General features: G+C 36.0%; 3 long non-coding RNA genes across 3 annotated transcripts in view; 2 read left to right on the forward strand and 1 right to left on the reverse strand.

The window, feature by feature from the left end:
• Nucleotides 1-22,957, forward strand: part of LOC149690982 (uncharacterized) — a 238,163-nt gene that overhangs the window by 147,831 nt on the left and 67,375 nt on the right. The window lies entirely within an intron of this gene.
• On the reverse strand, nucleotides 10,023-10,488 carry LOC149690987 (uncharacterized). Its single transcript, XR_016383581.1, has 3 exons — nucleotides 10,439-10,488; nucleotides 10,240-10,384; nucleotides 10,023-10,116 (listed from the first exon to the last, which is right to left on the reverse strand). It is a non-coding gene; the product is annotated as an uncharacterized LOC149690987 (long non-coding RNA).
• LOC149690988 (uncharacterized) lies at nucleotides 15,255-15,751 on the forward strand. Its single transcript, XR_016383582.1, has 3 exons — nucleotides 15,255-15,300; nucleotides 15,559-15,618; nucleotides 15,695-15,751. It is a non-coding gene; the product is annotated as an uncharacterized LOC149690988 (long non-coding RNA).

Here is a 22,957-nt window from a genome sequence, read left to right on the forward strand (position 1 = left end):
GGTGGTTGGAATAATAGGCAGCTTTGCAATTGCTTTCTGCCTTAATTTTTCTACAGTTTCATTCTATTCTAAAGACAAATGTAACCATATATCCTGAATTTTAATAAAATATTAAATTATTTAGCTGATATTTTATGTTCATTGAAATAGTTACGACCATTGCCAACGGCGCGTGCCTCAACTTCTTGCGCGCAACAATTTTTATCATACGATGAACGTGACGGGACATTTGAGGAAATGGTCGTACCCACTTTAGACGATTAGCGTTTTGTTAGACCTCGCCCTCCACCTTCAATCAATTCGGAAAGCTCGGTAACGGCTTCGTCGGTCTTAAATTCGGTGCACCCTCCCTCATATACCAGTTCCCGGTTTCGAAGCAACGCGGAACCTCAACTCTCTGAAATAACACACGATAATAACCTACCCGAGACCGGTCTTGACGATGCCCCTGCTGCAAATAGGCAAGCAGCCTTAGAAGCTGAGGCCCTCGGTAAGCATATAACTATAAGTCTAGCAAAGTTACTCATTTCCATAGTGGAAATCTGTAACTACTTTTCAAATACCTCTGCGACTCTGCGAGAAACCCAGTCTAATCTTTGTGAATCCCAGAAGTATCTGTAGCTTATTTAAAGCTGATTGTCATTTATGCAAATGAGGTAACCGGTCATGGCGAATTTACGTGAATTTCTATTTAGCACGCGTGAGAAATCAGCCTTAAACTAGGAGACGAGCCAATCCTTATCATAGAGTTACCGATTTGTTAGGCGAAGTGCAAGAGAGCAAGAACCAGTACCACGCCGATATTTTGCTAGAGTTGCGCGGCATCAGGGAATGCCAAGAAAGACGCGCTACAGCTGATGGAAGATCTGCCGATGCCATGACAAGCATCGCATCATCAATTAACGATATCTCTGTTGCGCTTTGCCGACGATTCAATAATTCAGACCAGAGTACCGTTTTATAAAACCTCGGGCATAGAAGCCAGTTTCATTCATATAACCCTTACATATATATATATATATATATATATCCATAGTACAGTTTAAAAATTACAATTTTTAAAGATAATAAAGAAAATCCTTTCTTTGGAAGGATATTTTTAGTTCAATCTTCTAACGAGATCTCTTCGGATGCGTGACCCGCGTCCATGAACTGATTCTTCCACCAATCTCTGATTTAATCCATTGGCATCGTCGCCAACCCCTTGTGCTGCAATTAATGCTTCTTCCCCTAATTCCAATGGCTCAGATTCCTCGGGGACCTTTTCTCTTACGCAAATGTTGTGTAAAATTACACAAGCGTAAATTATGTATCCAACCCGTGTTGGATGGTATTGCAGTTTTCTAAATAAGCATCGAAATCGCATCTTCAATAATCCGTTGCATCTTTCCACGCATTGTCGTGCACTTGAAAGTCTTTCGTTAAAACTCCTTTCTGGTGAATTAGGTTGGGCGTTAGAAATTGGTACCATAAGCCACGGTTGTAGCGGATAGCCCCCGTCGCCTGAGCAGTTAACCAGGAAAATTAGTTACTTAATCCTGTCACCATCGTATTAGCAGTACCGATTAACCAGCCACGACCCCGTCCACTATTCTCTTCTCTACGCAGGTAATCGCAAACTGGGCTGTAATTCCAGATAAAAGAGCCGTGTGTTGACCCAGAGTATTGAGCATTGCAATGTAATAACGGTGTCGTGGTCACAGATCTACAAATCAAGTTACTGTTACGGTGTTGCATATAAGTATCATTGTGTATTATAAGCGCATTAGAAGTTGCACATTGATAGATCGAAAACCCTTTCGATTCAGGTACAAACTCTCCCTGAAGCGTTCATCGGTCTTGGGTGGAGCTATGATTGGCACATGCGTGCAGTCAATTGCACCTTAACACCCTGGAAACCTTTTTTATCCATGAACCTACACAAAATAAAACGTATTGAAGTAGATCAGAAATTAAAAGAGTCCTTAGCCTTAAAAGATCATAATTACGTACCCAACTTGAATCATAGTTTGCTCCATCTCGCTTGTAGGGAATTTAATGGTCTTTTTGAGGAGCGTATCTGTTAATGATTTGCTTACAGATTTCACGCACCTTGAAACAGTTGGCTGACTCACTCGGAGCAATAGCTCCTGACCAACCGCCTGCTGGTAAGAGCCAACCGCAAAAAATCTTAATGCAATAAGCACCTACAGGGTGAACAACATTTTTAAATTGACTATTATTGACCTCAAAGTTCAACAAAAATAGGAAAAAAATTCCTTACTTTGCTATCTACTGAAATAGGGGTAGGCCTTGGTCCAGTTAAACTCTCTCGCAGAGCTTCTATTAAGTCAATAGCCAGGGGTTTTGTTAATCTAAATAACATTCGGAAAGAATTTTCTGGAAGCTCAAAGGCTTGACTGTCATCCCTAAGAAATCTTTCTCTGTTTAAACTTCTTATTTCCTCAATTTCAGCCGCGCGTAACGAATGCACTATCATTACCGAGGAAGCCAATTTGAATTTTGGCGGGCAAAAAAGCGGGAAAACCGTTTATAACGTTCGTGATAAAGCTATAACACTGGCAAACGGATGGCGATAAGATATCCCCGACATTTGGCGGTATGATAACGCGTGATATCGTAACGCCGACACGTGAATCGCATTTTTTAAAATTTAACGCAAAGTGATATCATAACGCAAGTTTTCTAGCGTTAAAGCCATATCGCATGCCTGCTGAATCGCACCCCTAGTGTAGGCAAAAAGAAATGCGGAATAACCGCCACTATCTTCTTTATCTTTTGACTTAAGAAGATTATACTGCCAAATTATATCGGATAACAGTTCATTCATAGATCTATCACCTTTCATACAACTAAATATTCTAACTCTACTTCCAGAATCGTCCGTGGTAAAAAATCGTCATTTTCATAATTTTTATCAAGTCGTCAAGGTTCACTTCACTTGAATTCATTATTAATTTTAACGTCTCCACTCACAGTAACAGATGTTGCTTTACCTTATATCGCGTATGCAATCTTGTTAAGCCTAAGCTAGCACTAGCAGACGTATTTTTAAAACTGTTTACAGAACTATTTTTTCTGTTGCAAATAGGCACTGGCAATGTGCAATGACTCTCCTCGAGGGGATAGGAACTGTGTGAGAGAGGAAAGGGGGATTGTAGGTCTTCTTAGCGCGGGGGGGTCTTCCAAGGGCTTTACTTTCCCCCTATCTACTTTTGCCAATACGAAGTTGTCGTAAAGATCCTTATCGTATTTTGCACGAATGAGTTAGTGAATACAAAATTATCGACATGTCGATAAGGTTACGCCCGACAAAGTTATCGTTTACGATAAAGTTTAGAAAAGTTAGAGAATTGGCCCCCAAAATCACATATAATGATAACACGGATATTGTGTTGAAATTGTTTTAAAGTTCCTAACTGTCGATTTTGAACTGTCTTGAGACACTTAAAGTTCCGATTTAATGCTATAAACAGACTATCTTCGTTAGCCGATATCGTAAATTAACCGATGTCAACTAAACGATAAAAACTCGAGGTGTCTATCCAGTCTCTATGGTTCAGTGGTAGAATGTCTTCCTACTGAGTGAGTGACCCAGGTCCGATTCCCGGCTGCGATCTGAAAAAATTTTAATTAAAATTAAATCTCTAACCGAGCCCAGTTACCCCTATGGATGGGTTGTGGTAATATAGAGTTCTTTTTAAGCTAAAATATAACGATAACGAAAGCAAAAACTCCGGCCACAAGTACTACTACTACTACTACTACTACTACTATTACCATAAGGACATCATCTCTCTAAGGGCCCAAGCGCATCTATTAGCAAAAACATCTAGTTCTGCTAGATGTGACGTAGATTTTGTATTGGGGCTCCTTCCGAATTTTTCGTGAAATTCGCGGGAGAGAAAAATAATTTTCAAAATCAGCCGCGACCGATATCCTAAGCCGTTCGGGGTCTAGACGCGAGCTCTGAGATAACGCTCCCAAGCGGTTGGGAATCAAACTAAAACAGGCGGGGAGGCGAGAGAGGAAGGACTGAGGGGAAAAATAAGTAAGAGAATTTCCAGAATCCCCCAGCTCTCTCAGACACAAGAGGTAAATTCGCGCTTAGTAAAAATCACGAAAAGAGCTGTCGTGAGAAATCTTTGAAGGAGGGAAAATGTTCAATGCCGGGTTACTCTGCAGCGAATTCGCTCGGCCTCTGTTTAGGCTATACAATTATTATACCACTTGAGATGAGACGGATGGCTGACCAAATCGGACATACATACATTTCAACCGTAACATAGAATCTTGGGCCCTTAGAGAGAGATAATGTCCTTATGCTATTACTACTACGGCTCGGCTCAAACTAAGAGCCTCATCGTATACTTCGATGTGGCTAAAAACAGCGAGAACGCGAAGCAGAGTTACGTAAAGATCCAGAATATAGAAAAAGAGAAAATGTTCGTCAAAGAAAATTATATGCGCAACATAAGCGAAATGCGGCTGAGAGAAATGAAGAGCAAATTGTTACGGTGAGCCTTTTTAAGCGACTTTCAGGTTCCTGCCATGATATATCTACTAGCTCTATTGTCTTTGGAAACGCCTCATTACCCTGTTCTTCAACATTTCATTCTGAAAATGAAGAAGATCTGAACAGACCACTAGGAATATTGCGAACAGAAAACAACTTGAACAGCCCTAATAATAGTTCCTTTGAGAGAGCACACAGAGAAATTTTATTGCAAAACCCATGGAGGACAATTAATAAGAACCATCTGAAATAAAACGAATTGGTTTATCTTCACAGTGTATCAGAAGGTCCTTTTTATAAGTGCGAGTATTGTTCTGGTCTTTTCTTCAAAAAATCTGTTAAATGTGTGCGGGCTGATAAGTTCCTGTCAACTGATGGTATATCTCCACGTCAATTTCCAACTTGTATGTTTCTTTGCTGCACTTGCAACAAATACATCGGAGAAGGCAAAAATGCACCACTTGTTTTGCCTCATGAACTTAAAAACTTAACTGCCCTGAAGAGAGAATGGTCAGCCACCGTATCCCATTCATGAGCATCCGAAAGCTAGGTTGTGACATGCAGCGTGGGTTGAGGGGAAACGTGGTTAATGTACCAGTTAACGTTGATACCTCAGTTTCTGTATTACCTAGGTTACCTAGTGAAACGCATTCAATTCAAATTAAGCTTAAGGGAAAGATGGAGTATACAAATTCATTTATGTTTGAGACTGTTAGACCAAAACGGATTATTGATGCAGCAACCTATCTTGTAAATACTCCATTGTATTTAAAACATGAAATAGTCCTGTCAAATAATTTACAGGAGTTTCAAACACCCATTATGGATTTTGTTGAAAACGAAATCGATTCTATTCAAGAAGAATCAAGCTCGAATTCTCTCAGCGAAAATATTTTAATCTCAAGTGCAAATATTGAAAATAATACTATACAGCGGTCACGTCAAAATATGGCGTCAGAACCTGAAAACAGAAATAACACTACCTATATCTCTGATAGTGAAAGCGATTGGAATGAAGAACCCATTGAAGAATCATTATCTTCTAGTGGAAATTTGGATACTCTTTTATTATCTTCAGAGGACTAAAGGTGCATTTTCATGCTAGCTAGTAGCGGGTAAAACACCCCAAAAATCCGCTACACGCACAAGCTTGTGTCGTTTTCATGCGTGATCAAACCGAAATTAACCGCGGATATCGCAGAGATTAAGCAGGTTTTCAAATTCCGCGTCGATCAATTTGAAACAGATATTTTCCGCTTCCGCTATTCGAATAAGCTTAAGCTCAATATCGCGTGACTTTTTTATCGAATCAGAGAGACTTTCAAACGTACGATTCTTTTTGGGCGGGAAAACTTTGTTGTCTCTTGTTAACTTGGCGCTACTCTTCTCACAATTTTTAGTAATCTATATTTAAAATGCCAAGAAATTTAAATGAATTGTTAAAAAAACAAAGAGAAGAGAAACGGCGTTTAGAAACAGAGAAAAAAGAGAAATAGATAGATGCGGTGAGAAAACATGAGGCAATTTGGGATAGACGACTGGATTCACATAGGCTTCGTGATGTTCTTGATGGAGCTTGGAATGAAGTTTCAATAGAAACTGGACTACCAAGTACAGTCTTCTCCAATGAAAACTTTCTTTCCCGCGACGACTTGTTCATTCATTAGTACACCAAATATTAGGTCTTGTGAAAGAAATTAAAAAACCAAAGTTAACCGTCACTTTTTAACAATCTAAGTTGGTGATGATGGTTCTCATCAACTAGGATAAGAATATGGTTTTTTTTATTAAATGAAGAAGTTATATTTTGTTAGGAATATTATATATATATATATGAATGTGAGTTCAAGTATGCGTGCAGAATAAAACTCACAGTTTAAGGATAATAAAGGGAAAAATTCATGCGTGCTTGTTCTTCAGGATATGCTTCAGCGACACTGTATTATCAAAAATTGCCCAATGAACTAAAGTCAAAGTTCATTTGGCCATTTCATATAAATAAAGCGTAACAATGAGGTGTAGAGAACATTCACTATGCCGAGATTAAGTAATCTAGATCGAGAAAGGTTAATAGCTCTTCATGAAGCCGGCCGAAGTGTTGCGCAAATAGCCTTTCAACTTAATTGCTCAAAACCAACCGTAAGATATTGGATCGCAGCTCACGTAGATAATGGTCGCCTAACTGATTTGCCAAGACCTGGAGCACAACGAGTTACGACACCAGAAGAGGATGAAGTTATTGCAGCCATCGCTTTCAACAACCCGACAATCACGTGTCGTCCCATAAAATTCCTCATGGACTTAGAAGCTTCGGAACAAACTATTAGAAGAAGGATTTGTGCTTCCGGGCTTCGAAGCCGCATCGCAGCCAACAAGCCTTTCCTGAAGCCGGAGCAAGAAGCACAACGACTGGGCTTTGCCCGCGATTATTTGCATTGGGGAAATGAATGGAATCAGGTTATTATAAGCGACGAGTCAACCTTTTTCTCTAGCCAAAATCACCAGTGTCAGGTATGGAGGGAGATATGCTGCAGGCATGATCCTTCATTCATTAATTCTCGAAAGAATAGTGGTCGTTTTTCCGTTCCGGTTTGGGGTTACATTAGTCGAGAAGGGCTAGGTTGTTTGGTGCTCATCGATGGGCATTTGAACTCAGAAAAATATATAGACATAATTGAGCACAGCTTCGTTCCTCACGTCCTCAACAACTACTTTCCGGATGGAAAATTCACTTTTCAACAAGACAACTCGAGGATTCACACTTCGCGCGCAACGTTGCAATATTTTCGGGAGAATCGTCCAGAAATTGCTCTTCTTAGATGGCCAACATGTTCACCAGATCTGTTTCCAATTGAAAAACGTTTGGGCGGAAATGAAGAAGAGTATGGGACGGATTGCTGTGGCGCCTCAAAACGCAGATGAGCTTTGGGCTATTTCGAATGTTGTTTATTTAATAAGAACTGCTACTTCATGGAGTAAATTTTTATAAGTTTATTTAAAGTTTAAAATTTTACAAATTTGGGAGCTTTCGGATCGCGGTCCTTCCTCAGCCAGTTTTAAAAATGAACTAAAATAATTTAATTTTACGAGTAACCAATTTTCATTTTTGTACATAGGTTGAAGGTGACATTGCCCCCTTTTTTTATATAGTTTTTTATATCATTTTTTATTTAAGTTAAATCCTCCCCACCCGCTTATGTTTACCGAACCTTGATCTAAGTTTAAATTTCCTCTATCTTTAATATATACTGATTCTTTGAAACATCTTTTGTACCAATTAGTTTCTTGGCATAAAAACCCTAGTTAAATCCCAATCAATTTGATGGTCGTTGTTTTGTTTTATATGGGTCGCCAGCCCATTGGTTTCGTCATATTTTTTTACAGCATATTTATGTTCTGTTTGTCTTTTCTTTAGTTGTCGTTTTGTTTGTCCTATGTATTTTTTATCACATTTACATCTAATTTCATATATTATACCTGTTTTTTTCATTTCATCTATTCTAGGTTTATTTTTAATTAATTCTGATTTTAATGTGTTCGTTGTTTTGTTAACTAAGGTAATAGTGTTTTTTTTTTAAATGCACTGAATTTGGAAAAATTAAATGGACTTTCTTCAAGTCAATGCTCTTTCTGAGAGACATTGTTGCTAGAAGAGAGCAAGTGCTACTTACTAAGTTTTTGACACACAAATTATGAACAAGTAATATATTTTAGAACAAGCACCAACTACAATCCTACCGATGAAGACTCTGGAACTGTTTATGTATATGACTTACATTCCTCTAAAGAATTTTAATTATATAAAGAGTTTTATAACAATTAAATATATTTTAATTAATATGAAGACTGAAGTACAGATATTAATAAAAACTGTCATGGTAGACAAAAAAAACAATTAAGGTGATTGAATTAGCTGATGGGCGTGAATTTGAGGTGGAAGAAGTCCTTTAAACTACTGACGCGAATGAAGGGGCTTCAAAAACTAGCTGCGCTTTTGATAATGATGTAGTGGATATCAATGAATTTAATGAAACTCCAATTAATTGCCAAGCCTCAACTTCGTCATTTCGGGAAAATAAAAGAGCAGGCTATGCAGGGCAGGACACCCCCAATAAGAAGAAAAAGCAAGAAGAAAAGGGAGACATTAATGCACCAATAATTAGACAGTTGAATTCGTTGAATAGGTTAAAATTCATTTCAATAACATGGAATTTCTGCAAGGGCATGGAGGAAATTACAATGGAGGAGAATAGACAAGACTAGCTCTAGGTGGCTTTTGATTCAGGGAAAAATTTTGTTGTTCTCAGCCTGATAAAATGTAAACCTGGCAGCTCCCTCGAATGTTTACGAAGATATTTACTCTCCCACTAGTGGGTGAAAGCACTGCCGGATGGGTAGAAAAAGGGTGCCCTTTTTATCTGTCCTATTTTTCCTCCATGGCATTGCATGGATATGTAGGCCTATATATACACAGTATACATAAAATACAGAGTGGTTTCTATGTCTTTGAATACTATTTAAATATCTTATTTTATTTAGAGAAATAGCTTTACTTGCGGCTGCTGATAAACCCGATCAGTGCAGTGTTTTTGGAGAGTATGTTGCCACCTTAATGCGTAAAATACCTGAAGCTCGACAAATTGAAACACAAATGAAAATAATAAAAACCATATCTGATATGACCCGAGAAGATGACTAGAAAAGTACAATTATTAAAACTAGTTGGATGAATTTCAAAAAAAGCATTTAATAAACATGTTTAACAATATATTTGATTGATAACTTGGTATAAATAATTATGAATTAGTTTCACGGGAAATAATTACAATGGTGGTACTAGTCCAGGAATGTTCCATTGCCACCATACTTGGCCTTTATCATAGAAATACTCAGCGAACTTTGTTCTAATTTCAGTCGAGTGTAACGAGTAGTTTCTTGTTGCTGTAGCTTCGCAGTTTCGTATTCCAGATGCTGGATTTGCATCTTTTTCCCCACGCCATAAGCCCTCTTTTAGTTGACCAGAACAATTGAAATGGTCACCAAAATCTAACGGGCAATATACTTTGTCACTGTCTTTATCTTTAGATTCTTGTTGGAGAAGAAAATTATGGAGAGCAACTGCGGCTTTTACTACACTATCTGCATTTTCAGGCTTCATAGCAATTGGTGATGTGAAAACTTGCCATCGAGCGACCAGAATGCCAAAGCAATTTTCATTACACCTTCTTTTGCATCATTAAAAAAACCAAATTAACTATCTGAAGGATGTAGGCAAAGTTCATGATCAACATACCTTGCTCTACTCAGTCTGTAGTTATAAATGCGTCTCATGTTAGTTAAATTTGCACCAGGGAAGGGTCTCATAAATGATGGCAAAAGCTGGAAGGCTTCATCTCCACTAAAACGTGAGGTACAATGATGCCAGTACCAGGTAGTTTAGCGGGGGCTGGGAAATCTACCTTTCCATTTTGAACATCTTTTCCAAATGCCGAAGATTTAAAAATACCACCATCAGAACGAGATCCAAATCCCCCAACATCAACGTTTATAAATTTGTAATTCGCATCCACTACTGCCATAAGGACAATAGAATTGGTGGACTATTTTTAAATATATATATATATATATATATATATATATATATATATATATATATATATATATATTAAAATTCCGTTGCTATGGGACTTGCCCTTCAAGAAATTTTCCCATTTAGTAATTACTTTGTAATTATGGTAAACAGAACCAGTTTTTTTTGGGCTTCAAAATTAGGACATGTTTTCCATCTACTGCACCAACGCACATAGGATGATTCCACTTTTCACGATAATCTCTTTCAGTTTTCTCCCATGTTGACTTGGTTGGTGTCTTCAAACGAATATTAATTATCTTAAGTTAACTGTTTTAAAAATGTAATCTTACTGGAACATATATCGGATTCAGTGTTTCCCAAATAGCTTTACATGTTTGCTTGATAATGTTTGATGCGGTTGTTATGCCAACACGAAAGGCATAAGCCATGCTAGGCAAATTGTGTCCTGTTTCGAGATATCTAAAGATAAGAAATATTCGGTTTTAAAAGAATAGTTCATTCAAAACCATGATTTCACACCAATACCGGAGTGTCAGGGCCAAACGTAGTTCTGGACAAATAATGTCATTCCTTCCAAATGAGTGTGTTAATAATTTTGGTCGTATCAATGACAAAAGCAAATCGAACTTCGTTGGTGACATTCTCGTGAAGTTCCGAAAATATTCGTGGTCATGTTTACGCATAGCTTTCAACTTAAAATATTAGGACATGATTTGAATATGAAGTATCCGTCTCGTTATTAAATAGTTATACTATTAATCCAACCACGGTCAACAATTTCGATTTATATTACTATGTTCACCGATATTTGAATGACCAAGGCTTAATGAAAAACTACCCACCAATGTATCATAATGTCCTTCCGTTTTCCTATTTCTCCAAATTGGATGTACCCACCAACGTTTTTTTGAATATTTTCGTTTTATGTTCCAATTTAAAATCAGCAATGCCATTAATAACAATTTCTTTCTTAAATTCAAATGAAGAAGACGCCTACGTTTACTACCCAGTGCCACCGCCATTTTTGAATAGATAGTCACTAAAAATTTTGAGTGCTTCTCCGCGCCATCTGTCTGCTGTGTCAGCAAACATGAAATTCAAACCGAGCCTAGCGGAAGCGGAAACTTAATATTTTAGCTTAATAAAAACCCGCGTAATTTAAACGCTCGCGCTAAATCTATCCGCTACTAGCGAGCATGAAAATGCACCTTTAATTCCCCCGGTTGAAAGCATTACATTCGCACCAGGAGAAGGTCATAGACCTCAGAAAATATTATACGCTGAAAATTCAGAGTTGTAATCCTTTCCGGGCATATATGCAGGGCAACCGAGGTTCATGACTGTTAGTTATAGTAATATTTTGAAGTGTGAGTTGCGACATTCTGATCGAAGGTGTGCTACAAACTCTTTTACTCTTATATTAAGCTTGAGACACTTAAAATAAAAAGCGCTGTACAAGTATGCATGAGAAAAACTTCGAAAAACGGACAACCTTTCACAGCTGGGTTTTTAAAAAGTCCCGGAGCTCTAGATAACCTTTTACAACATGATGACGGCTTCAAAGTTTTGCAAATCATACAGTCATCACCAGCTTATTGGCAAAATTGGCTGAAAGAACTATTAGCAACGATACGCCAGCTTGGGAATCCACACTGTTTTCTAACGCTATCAGCAGCTGAGACAAAATGGGAATTTTACTAAATACCCTTTGCATAAACTCAGGTCCATACCTCTACATACTGTTAAACAGTATGTAGAGGGTCTTGAATTTAAGGATAGAGCCATAGTACAGGAAAAATATGTTTTAACCCGGAACAAATTGAAACAAAGCTGAAAATTTCAGATCTTATAGATTTTTGTACGTTCTTTAACGTGGTGTGGTCTCCCCACTCACTCATTGGTGAAATGTCCGCCATATTGGAAAATGTTTAATAACTCCGGTTCTACTTAACCGATTAACACGTAATTAGGCTTCAATCGTAGGCTGTCTTCAAACACATAATTCATCTCATAAGATAGTTTGCCGTACAACTAACCGGAAGTTCACAATCTGACCCTAAAGATTGGTCTCATGTAAAAACTGGGATTTAAAGCATTTATGGTTTATATTTTCAGAATACATTTCCAAAATTAAGCATATAATTCCTATTAATGACAAATTTTGTTTCATTTCTGACCGGAGCTATAAAATATAGTACGGGAGAAGGTAAAACAGCCTTTGTACCATCATAAAACTTAATGTTTTAATATATACCATTGTTCGCCCACACTTATCAATACGGCTAAAGTTGAGTTAAAGCGTGTGAAACAAAGTTGACATAACCAAGTGTATACTTTAATTGAAGATTATGGAATTGAGCTTTTGAATTAGCTTCTCTTCCACCAACAAGTGCGGATGCAAAGCGGAATTCAAATAGAGTTTATCACCAAGTTCAAACTTGGCTTGAAAGCAGCCTAAATCCTAGAGAATGTTGTTGGAGACAAGTAGGATCTGAACTCAAAATCAATCGTTACCACTCTACAACCTGCTCCAGATGAGGTTCTGCAGATGATCTCTCGTAAATGCAAGGAAGTCTGTGACTTGAAATGTGCATGCCGTAAAACTGGTCCAGTCTGTTGTTCAATTTGTTGACACTGCAAGGGAGTATCTTGTTAAAATGAACATAGATATTTTTAGGCTCAACATCAAGAAGAGGACTATGGTTAATCTTAAGCTTAACCAATATTGATAAACATACTAATATACAAGTTGGTAAACCAAAATAAACCTCTCCGATTTGAGACGCAATTAAGAGGTTATTCTTAAATAATTAAGAACATATAATTGATATTAATTACTTTAGTCGTCAGTAGTTTAATGTCATTCTACTGAAGTCGTTTTAAGAAACTTGACTCCTAAAATAATTTTAAACATAGCTATTGTTGACGTTTGAATTGTAGCGTATGCCTCTTTAAACAATTTTTGGAAATTTAGGGTATATAAAGCGATTGATTCACAATAAATGATAAGAAATCCGCAACTGCATGAACCTTTGTTTGAAGCCCTGCAATTGGGAGGCTAGACGTTTCTCGTAACCATAGCCAATCGCCACGCACTTCTTGATCCTAACGTTGGGAGTAGAAGCCAAAAATTACTTGCTATGAACGCGTTGACCGACACACACACAGACAGACACCTCCCCCTCACACGTCCAGTATAATACCTCTCCGTGAGGCCATCGTCACTTAAAGAGGTAAAAATATAATGGGAATAATATCTTCATGTTTAAAACCCTCTTTGCATTTATTTCGCTTGAAACCGTTTCGAAATACTCAAAAATTAGATTTGCCTTACCTTCAGGGCTGGATTGTGAACTTCCGGTTAGTTGTAGGACAATAAATCTTATGGGATGAATTATATGTTTCAAAGCAATGTACAATTGAAGCCTAATAACTTGTTAACCGGGTTAGTAGAACCAGAGTTATTAAACTTTTTCTCGATTTTGGAAATGTATTCTGAATATAGAAACCATAAAACGCTTTAAATTTCCGTTTTTATATGAGGCAAATCTTCAGAGTCGGATTGTGAACTTCTGATTAGTTGTAGGACATAATATCTTACGAGGTGAATTATGTGTTTGAAGGTCATCTACAATTGAAGCCTAATTACGCGTTAATCGGTTATGTAGAACCAGAGTTATTAAACGTTTTCTCGATTTCCACCATTTTCCAATATGGTGGAAATTCCACCAATGGGAGAGTGTGGGAGACCAAACCGCTTTAAAGAGCGCCAAAAATCTATTACATCTGAAATTTTCAGCTTTGTTTCAATTTGTTCCGGGTTTCCTCTATTTTGGGCTAAAATGACTGTGCTATAAATATAAACAAGACCTCACTCAAGTAAAAAGAGAACGTTCGAGTTTACCTTCATCTTCGCTACCATCAAGTACTACCTAAGCCCCTCCCTAAAAAAATTCCCGCCATTTTAACGATACACTAACACGGCCTGGTGGACTATCCATTCATTATTTATCGAAATTGTTGTTCTCGATCTCGAGGGAGGCTGACTCCAGAATTAGTAGAAATGTTTATTAGAGCAACAGTTGATAGTGCTGGTTATGTCGTTTTAAATATAGACCGAATAGTAAATAGTGAAATAGACAATAGTTATTCGATTATTATAACGAGGAAAGGCCACTACTATTTTCCTAAAGTGCCAGAACAACCAAGGCTTACGTTTGAAACTTCAGGTAAATAGTCATATTTTAATATAAAATCCACGTTTTTTATCGGTCCTTACCCCAATTGATAATAAATATATTTTTAATTAGGCCCATCCGATGTTATTATAGGAGAGTGGTCGCTCTCTTAGATAAGACTTGATACTGCCTCTAATGCTAAAGGAGGGTTTTTTGATTGACCGTAACTTTTTCGTATTGTGTTTGCTGCTTGGAAATTTTGCCAGTGAACTAAAATGTGGGCCCTTATTATGTGGTTAAAATTTCAAAAAGATCCAACAAATAGTTAATTCTATAAAGAAAAAAGTTGTTAAGGGTGGTTTTAGAATCCATAAAATTAATCAGACATTCGGTGAAAAATACTATATTTTTCCATAGACATAACATGGGAATTTTATAGAAAGTGGGGGTCAACCCCGCAGGGATATAAGGAAAACTGTTTATTCGATATGTTTGGGAACCATCTTAAATGAAAGAGAACAGTTCATTGTAGCGCCTTTTCTTAGTTTCATTAAGATCAATTAAGTTTAAGTATTGATTTTTATCATTATAAACTCATACTTCTAGTTACGATGTTTTGGGTATTGAAGTTACGGCGTTTTGCCACTGCTAGAGACACGCATTTTAGCCCTAATTTTTTATATTGGACTTACGTGTTTTTGCCGTGATTCACCCCGTTAGAGGGAGATTAAGCAAGAAAAACATGGCGTTAGAGAGCGGCCACTGCCGCCACTTAAAACCAAAATTTTGGAATTGGACTTAATCTGGAGGCTAATTAGGTCTGATTTCCTATTATTTTCGTAAGAAAAATGTCTCTAAAATTTACTAGAATACTAGAATTACTAACAAAACGTAAAAATCACCAGTTATTAAGCATAAGCAATTTCGCGAAGCCTCGGTCAAAATAGCGTTATGTTGAAGTTATATGCAACATCATCATTTGGGATAAAAGCCAGACATTACGAATACTGTCGGTAGGTCCAAAAAAATTATAAACAAATTAATTATTACTCTTACTGGTAGATCTATCAATTACTATAGTGTTATTTGTGACAGCTAGGACACATTAATAAGCTTTAGAGGTAAATTTTACACCTCAATGATGAAACCTCCAATGAATAAACGTTAGCGATAAGTTTTCAAGGGAAAGTATGACAAACAGAACTGTATAGATTCTTTCATTTATTAACATTTTACATTTGCATTATTTAAATTCAAATTCTATATTAAAGGTAAAAACCATTGCTGTTCATTGGATCTCTAACACGTTTTCTTAATTTCGACATACCGAGGTAGCTCTTCCAAATTGTAGCTGTGTTTTTTTAAAGTCTTATATGTTTAATTAAATGATATTATTTTCGGTTTTAGTTAAATATGTAACACACTGTTCAGCGGTTCTGCTATTAAGCCTTCTCAAAGAAGTCAAAGTTTCAGAAATTAATGGGAATAGATGTTTTTTAGACGCACGTGTAAGATACCAAAAATCTTACGTTTATGGGCCGAGGTTCTGCTATTAAGAGGATACCATCCTCGGGCTTTTTATTTTATAACACTTTATTGTTAAATTAATTCTGGTTAAATGATAAATTAATTAAAATAAATTCTGGTTAAATACATAACACTACTTTTTATTAAGTTTCTGAAATTATCAGAGCTAAATATCAAAGACATATTTAATCGCTCTCATTTTGACACAACTGCAACCGTATAGATTCATTCATTTAATAACATTTCTCATTTCTAATTATTTAAATTCAAAGGGTTGTATTAACTTTTAAAGGTGAAAACCCAGCAGTCCCAGCTGACTTAGAAGTAAACAAATACCAGGCTGCCAGGCTGTCTCTAACACAACAGAGTTGGCCATTCTCGCTTATGAGAAATGAATCCTTGTCATATGCATCTCTGGACTAGGAATTTTTTTAAAACTAGACATTGGGCCAGCGACCCCACTGCCCTGGAATAAATGAACTGGTCCATGACCATTGACCAGGGCGCGGCGTCTGCTAGACTAAACAAGTGGGTAATTAAAATAGTTGAGATAATGTCTGGACCCTGGTTACCCTAGAATTTCCTTAGTGGTCCTGTGGACCACTGCTCCCCCTCCGATTTAATTTTTAAACTGGTCATTTTCCTTGCGCCTCCGCCTTATTTACAACGCTGAACTGAAGATTTCTTTTGACCGGAGCATAGCCTACTCGATCACGCGCAACACGTCGCAAGCTGCTTGCGCTATAGCCCGAGTCAGGGTGGGAAATAAGGATTCTTTAAACTGGACATTAGGCCAGAGACCCTCCTGACTTGGAATAAATAAACTGGCCCGTGACCATTGGCCAGAGCACGTCGTCTGCTATACTAAAGAAGTGGATAATTAAAATATTTAAAAGTTAATGCCTGGACTCTGGTTACAATTTTCTTAGTAGTCTTGTGGACCACCCACTCCCAACTGAAGTGAAGAATCCTTTTTTCCGGAGCATAGCCTACTCGACCACGCGCATCACGTCGCAAGCTGATTGCACTAGCAGCGCTATAGCGCGAGTCAAGGCGGTAAATAAGTATATTTTAAACTGGACATTAGGCCAGCGACTTTCCTGACTTGGAATAAATAAACTGGGCCCCTATTCTCTAAGTATCTAAATCATTTGGATGAGAATCCAAATCTAAACGTTTGGATCGGTTCCATTTGGATAGAGCGCTTAAAACCGTATTCTCTAACCCAAATCCAAATCGACATTTGGATCTCCCGCCAAACCTTTATCCAAACCAAATGTACGTCACTTCCTCTTTTATTACGTAATTTTACTTAGTGTTTATTGGTCAATTCTTTTGCAGCGTTTAATATAAAAGTAAAATGTATTTAAGCCTTGGATTTTTGCATGTTAGATTGTAATAATTTTGTAAAATTAAGAAACCTCTTAATTTGATAGTTTAAGCTTATTAGGCCTAATTAATATTAAGTGGGAAATTAATTTGAATGAAAAATAGGTGGATATCTTTTATTAATTGGGAAGTAATGCACACATTTTTATATTTGAATTTTAGAAGTTAATTTATTATTCATTTTGTTTATATAAAATTCAGCATTAATTTCACTAAGGCAATAAATTAATTATACAAAAACGTCTTTGTTTGGACCAAGACCGAAAAAACCAACGATATGAGTGAGGTTTATCAATTGACTGAAGTTCAGATATTGAAATTTTTCTTTAAGTATTTTTAGTAGTTTAATCCTTAATCACTATTTAATTCAATCTACTGATTTTACTCTTAATCGATCTATTCCCTCTAAATTTATTCAAAAAATTGCATATCTCCGCTTTTTCAAGAACAATTCCATTTTCCGAAAGCATTTTATCATGAAATTAATTATTTTGAAGGGAGTACGTTTAGAAGGATCAGTAATTAATATTTTAAATATTCTACTGAATTTCTAAGAAGTGCACCCATAACTGCAAAAACAGGTGATTGCAAAATTTTTTATCATAACTCGTTTAGAGTGAAGTGATTTATGTATTAATTCCGCTGAAAAGAATATAAAATGACATTGTACAGTACTGAGAAATTTTTCTTTTTAAGGATTCTTTACACTAACCTTTGGTTATTTTTATGCTTACATAATATTTTTCCAGTCCATGAAATGAGAGCTACCTACTAAAAGCAAACACATGGGACAAAAGTTGTTCCTTTTCCTTTGGTAAACGACATTATTTTATTAGTCCGAGCAAAATAAATTACTCTTAATCATATTTTATCGAGTATCAGTCTTCTCAACAAATTGTAACCAATGAAAAAACGTTTTGGTGCAAACTTGAAAATTTCTCAAGCCACTAATATTTAAACCAATGTCCGTCAAGGTGCTTACAAGTTAAGGAACATCGATACGAAAACCCTTCAAAATAATTAATTTCATGATAAAATGTTTTCGGAAAATGGAATTGTTCTTGAAAAAGCGAAGATATGCAATTTTTTGAATAAATTTAGAGGGAATAGATCGATTAAGAGTAAAATCAGTTGATTGAATTAAATAGTGATTAAGGATTAAACTACTAAAAATACTTAAAGAAAAATTTCAATATCTGAACTTCAGTCAATTGATAAACCTCACTCATATCGTTGGTTTTTTCGGTCTTCGTCCAAACAAAGACGTTTTTGTATAATATCTGTCACTTCAGTCTTGAGGCGGTAGTCAACTCTTAACAGGCTGAAAAGAGTCATTTCCCGTCCTTATTATCTAAGGAACCAAAAATGCTATTAGTTAGCGGTTTTGAATAAAATGTAAATCGAAATCATCTTTGGTTTGTGATACATTATTGATCATGATGGCACGAGATATTAGTGAGTATTATTTAAAATTAATAGCCTTTTCAAAATCGTAAAATTATTAACTATTTAATTTCGTAGAACTGTATACTTCTTAAATAAGTGTGTTGAGAAAGTTACGTGTGTTAAACTTTACAAAAAAAAGGAATGTGCTATAATCTATTTAAGAAGCTGTCTGTAAAATCATGCTTGCAATCAGCCTATGTAAATTCCCTTTAAGATCATGGGTGCATTGATTATGGCTAAAAGAAAGGCAACCTACGAATGGCTAAAAGAAAGGCAACCTACGAATGGCTAAAAGTGCGCCTCTTTTTAGGGTAGAAAGAAACTAAAATACCATTTTTTTAGAAAATTTGTGGCAATAAACAAGATAATCAGCAATAGTCAGGGGTAAAAACAAATCCAATTTAGTAAAATTTTGGAAAAGGGGAAATAAAGTCAGTTGATAAAACTTGATAATTCCAAAAACAGATGAACATTTAGCCGCTCATAGCAACCTAACCTAACATAAGCTTAACCCTGTATCTAAACCTAACATGATTTATCACATCATAACTCAAATGGGTCTTAGGTTGCCTATTTATACCCTTGATGATCTATAAATATTCTTGATTATTATAATAATTTGCTTTAAATGTTAAAGTTACAGTTTTTGGAGACTTGGGAGACCACAAAAATCCGAAATTGCGTTCTAACATATGAATGCTCACTGAGAATAGCCAAAATAAAATTAATATATAATTAAAAAATAATTAAAGCCTGTATACCTCATATGGAAGTGTTGAATTAACTGCGCTTACGTAAACACCACTCTCTTAACTGCCAAAGCGAAAACACATTAAACTTTTTGTCATCTTTACAGTAGTATTTTAAAGTGTAAAACCTAGGGTTAGGAACTTAGGATATGTTTCTAAGATGAAGCGAAGCAGACTATATCAAATTCCAAAACGGAGCTGGAAATCAGCTTTTTTATAATCATAAAGGACGAAAGACGCTATAAAGAGTATATTACACAGACTTACCAAAATTCAACTTAAGCCTTGGCCAAAACGAACGTCGAAAAATTACTTCAAACGATATTAAAACCTCTATTAACTGTAATTATTTACCTGAATTACTTTTTAGACGAAAATTGGACCTAATAACAAAGTAGTGGTTATTAAGGGCGTTATACTTCATTATAAAATCCAAATAATGGTGTTCAAGCTCGGATAAAATATCAAAAAATTAATTAGCGTCGACGACAAGCTAAATTAGCGATACCTTACTGTCGTCTGCTATGAAATAATCTTTCTTACTGTCGTCTGCTATGAAATAATTTTTCTTTCTGTCGTCAGAGAGTAGTACGCCAGTATGGCGTACAAGATGGCGGCCACGGTTAAGACGGAGGAGTCGTGTTTTTTCGCTCCCTCGTCTTTTTTGGTGGGGATATTTTTTCATAAATGAAGACCATAATATAAAATGCAAAGTTATTTATTTTCTTTAAAAGTATAGGTTTTAATATTAAAGATACATTTTCAATTTTCATATTAAAATGTATTTGATTAATTCTAAAATAATTTCGTCTATCTTCGTAAGGAAGAAGATAAATTTTAATATTATTTTTAAATCTTACGCAAAGCATCAAGTCGTTCTTTGATATACAAAGCGTTAAGTTGTTTTCTAGCGTAGAGTTCTAGGACTAGTCTTTCGAGATCTTTAGTTTTAACTTTAAAGGTATGATAAAGTTCTTCGGTGTTTTCTAAGGGTTTTTCTGGTGTTTTTTCCTCGGTCTTGATTTCGTTATTGATATTTTTGGTGTATGTCTCTGTTTCATCAAAACTGAAGGGTATATTTTTTGTTAGCCCACCCCTAATAAAGTTGCATTTGGGGAAATGTTTTAAATGTTCTTCGTAAGGATTATCATCGGGTTTCCATGCTAATAAAATACCGTCGCACTCGAAGCACTGTACTAGATCGTCGGTATGTAAGGAATAAAACCCCGCTCTGCTTAAAGTTTTTATATAGTTTCCGTCTTGAGGCCAGGAGTAAAAAGTACGATATCTCTGCAGCTCCGAGTTCATGATGAGGAATGAAAATGATTATGGGAATATCCAACTTATACATCTGCCAAACATTCCCCCCTTTTTTACCTCCCCCTCTCACATTCCAAACACATTCCTACCCCCCCCCCCATTCCTTAATATATGAAATAAAAGAAAACAGTATTAAAGGTGACACATTTATATTTTAAAGATACAAAAGAAATTACAAAGAGTATTTTTTAACAAAAGGATTAAGTTATTCATTACGGGCTCGTTTCAACATGTTTGTAACAATGATGTCATTTTTCAAATAATCTCGACCAAAACGCTTCATGAATGATTCGTGGCTCTTTCTTTTTGTTCTTTGTATTATATAGGCAATACAGTATAGTCCACATGTCGAACTTGACAAGTTTTGAAGTCTTCTATCTACGCCTAACAGTTTCGGCGGCGTATTTTGGGACCAAGGGGTACTTGGACAGAATTTAGTTTTTGTTTACCCTTATGGCGTACAAAGGTTGCGGCCACTGTAAAGGCGGGGAGACGGGTTTTTACGTTCTCTCTACACTTTTTATAGATAACAAAGGATGATTTTGTAGGTTTGTACGTTTATAGTGAAGACCATAATATAAAGTAAAAAATTATAAGTGGCAAATTTTATTCTTATTGAAATAAAACTAATTATAATTAACATATTAAAAATTTTAATGGCAAAAATCTATACAAATATATATAATTTTACACACTAAAATATATTTGATACGTACGTAATGCGCGTGATTAGGTATTTGCGGGACCAGTGGGCGCTTGTACTGAGTTTATTTCTGGACGACGGCTACCCAATCATACTTTAATTACGATAGAACAGACCAAAACATATCAGGTGGTCGTAGATAAAGTTCGCGTTTTCCCCGATTATACTACAGCACCTTATGGTTACATTAAATAATTTTAAATTTGTAAAATTGTATATATTTTAATTGACTGGTGGTTTGTTTGCTGACTTTTCTATTAACACAAATTAGTCTTCATTGTTCTTGTGAGATAAATATTTCTCACCTTATATTATGGTCTTTATAAATTTATTCTTACATTTAAGCATACAAAATCAAATATTGACAGGTGTTCCTCCAAAAAAAAAAGAGAGAAAACGCAAAAACTAGGCTCCCCCGCCTTAACAGTGGCCGCCATCTTTGTGGGTTTTCCAGGTTTTTCGTCACGAATCCCATCTTGCCCAGACCGTTTTGAACAGAATTAGGGACTCATTTGCTCAATCTCATATTCAACCACCTACTCCACAACCAAATCTCAACAATCAACTGTAAGTGAAAACACCGAATAACTTTATCATACCTTCAAAGTCAAAACTAAAGATCTCGAAAAATTAGTTTTAGAACTCTACGCGAGAAAACGACTTAACGCGTTGTATATCAAAGAACAACTTAATGCCTTGCGTAAGATTTAAAAATAATATCTCACGCGGTAATCTAAAACACGATCTCCGACATTGGTGGACATTTTTTGCGACAGGTCTTTACGGCTTGAAAGGTGATGACCTAATCATCTTTATCGAGAGATTTTCTTGGAAGCCTGGGGTTGATATTTAGCCTGAGGGTATATTGACTGATGCTTATTTTATTGTCCTTTCTTCAATTGGCTACATACCAGGTGGTTTAGGACCTTAAAAGGGGGCGTGGCTAAACCATTTGTATTGTTATCAATGGAATCTGTATTTGGAGTGATTTATGACTCACACAAACGTGTTAAGACATTCCATCGGCTTTTTTATTTATACGTAACCATGTTCAGACGTTCTATGGTAGATCGTGAAAGATAGGCTTATGCTATTTTAGGCTTATTCTATGGTAGATCCTGGTAGGCCTATATGCTGTATTAGTTCTTGAAAGATAGGCTTTTGCTAGGTATATTCTTTGGTAAATGCTGACAAAATATAGTCTTATGCTAGGTTATTCTATGGTAGATCCTAAAGAAAGATAGGCTTCTGCTAAGTTATTCTATGTTAGATCAGGAATGATTGGTCTATGCTAGGTTATTCTATGCTAGATCCTGAAACACAGGCTTATGCTAGGTTATTCTAGTTGTATAGGTTGAAGAATCAGAGTTTGATTACTAACGGTTTTTCATACGATTACTACTAAAATACACATGAATATTGATTAAAATACTGGCATTTATATAAAACTACCTAAAAGACACGATTTTTACCCTGCACAAGTGTCTTATTAGAAATTAATACTGAATTCCATACGAATATTACTAAACTACAAGG

The sequence above is a fragment of the Phalangium opilio genome, unplaced genomic scaffold (genome assembly GCF_054372755.1).
Source record: "Phalangium opilio isolate 3A_F unplaced genomic scaffold, DU_Popi_V2 ptg000026l_1, whole genome shotgun sequence".
NCBI classification, from domain to species: Eukaryota; Metazoa; Arthropoda; class Arachnida; order Opiliones; family Phalangiidae; genus Phalangium; species Phalangium opilio.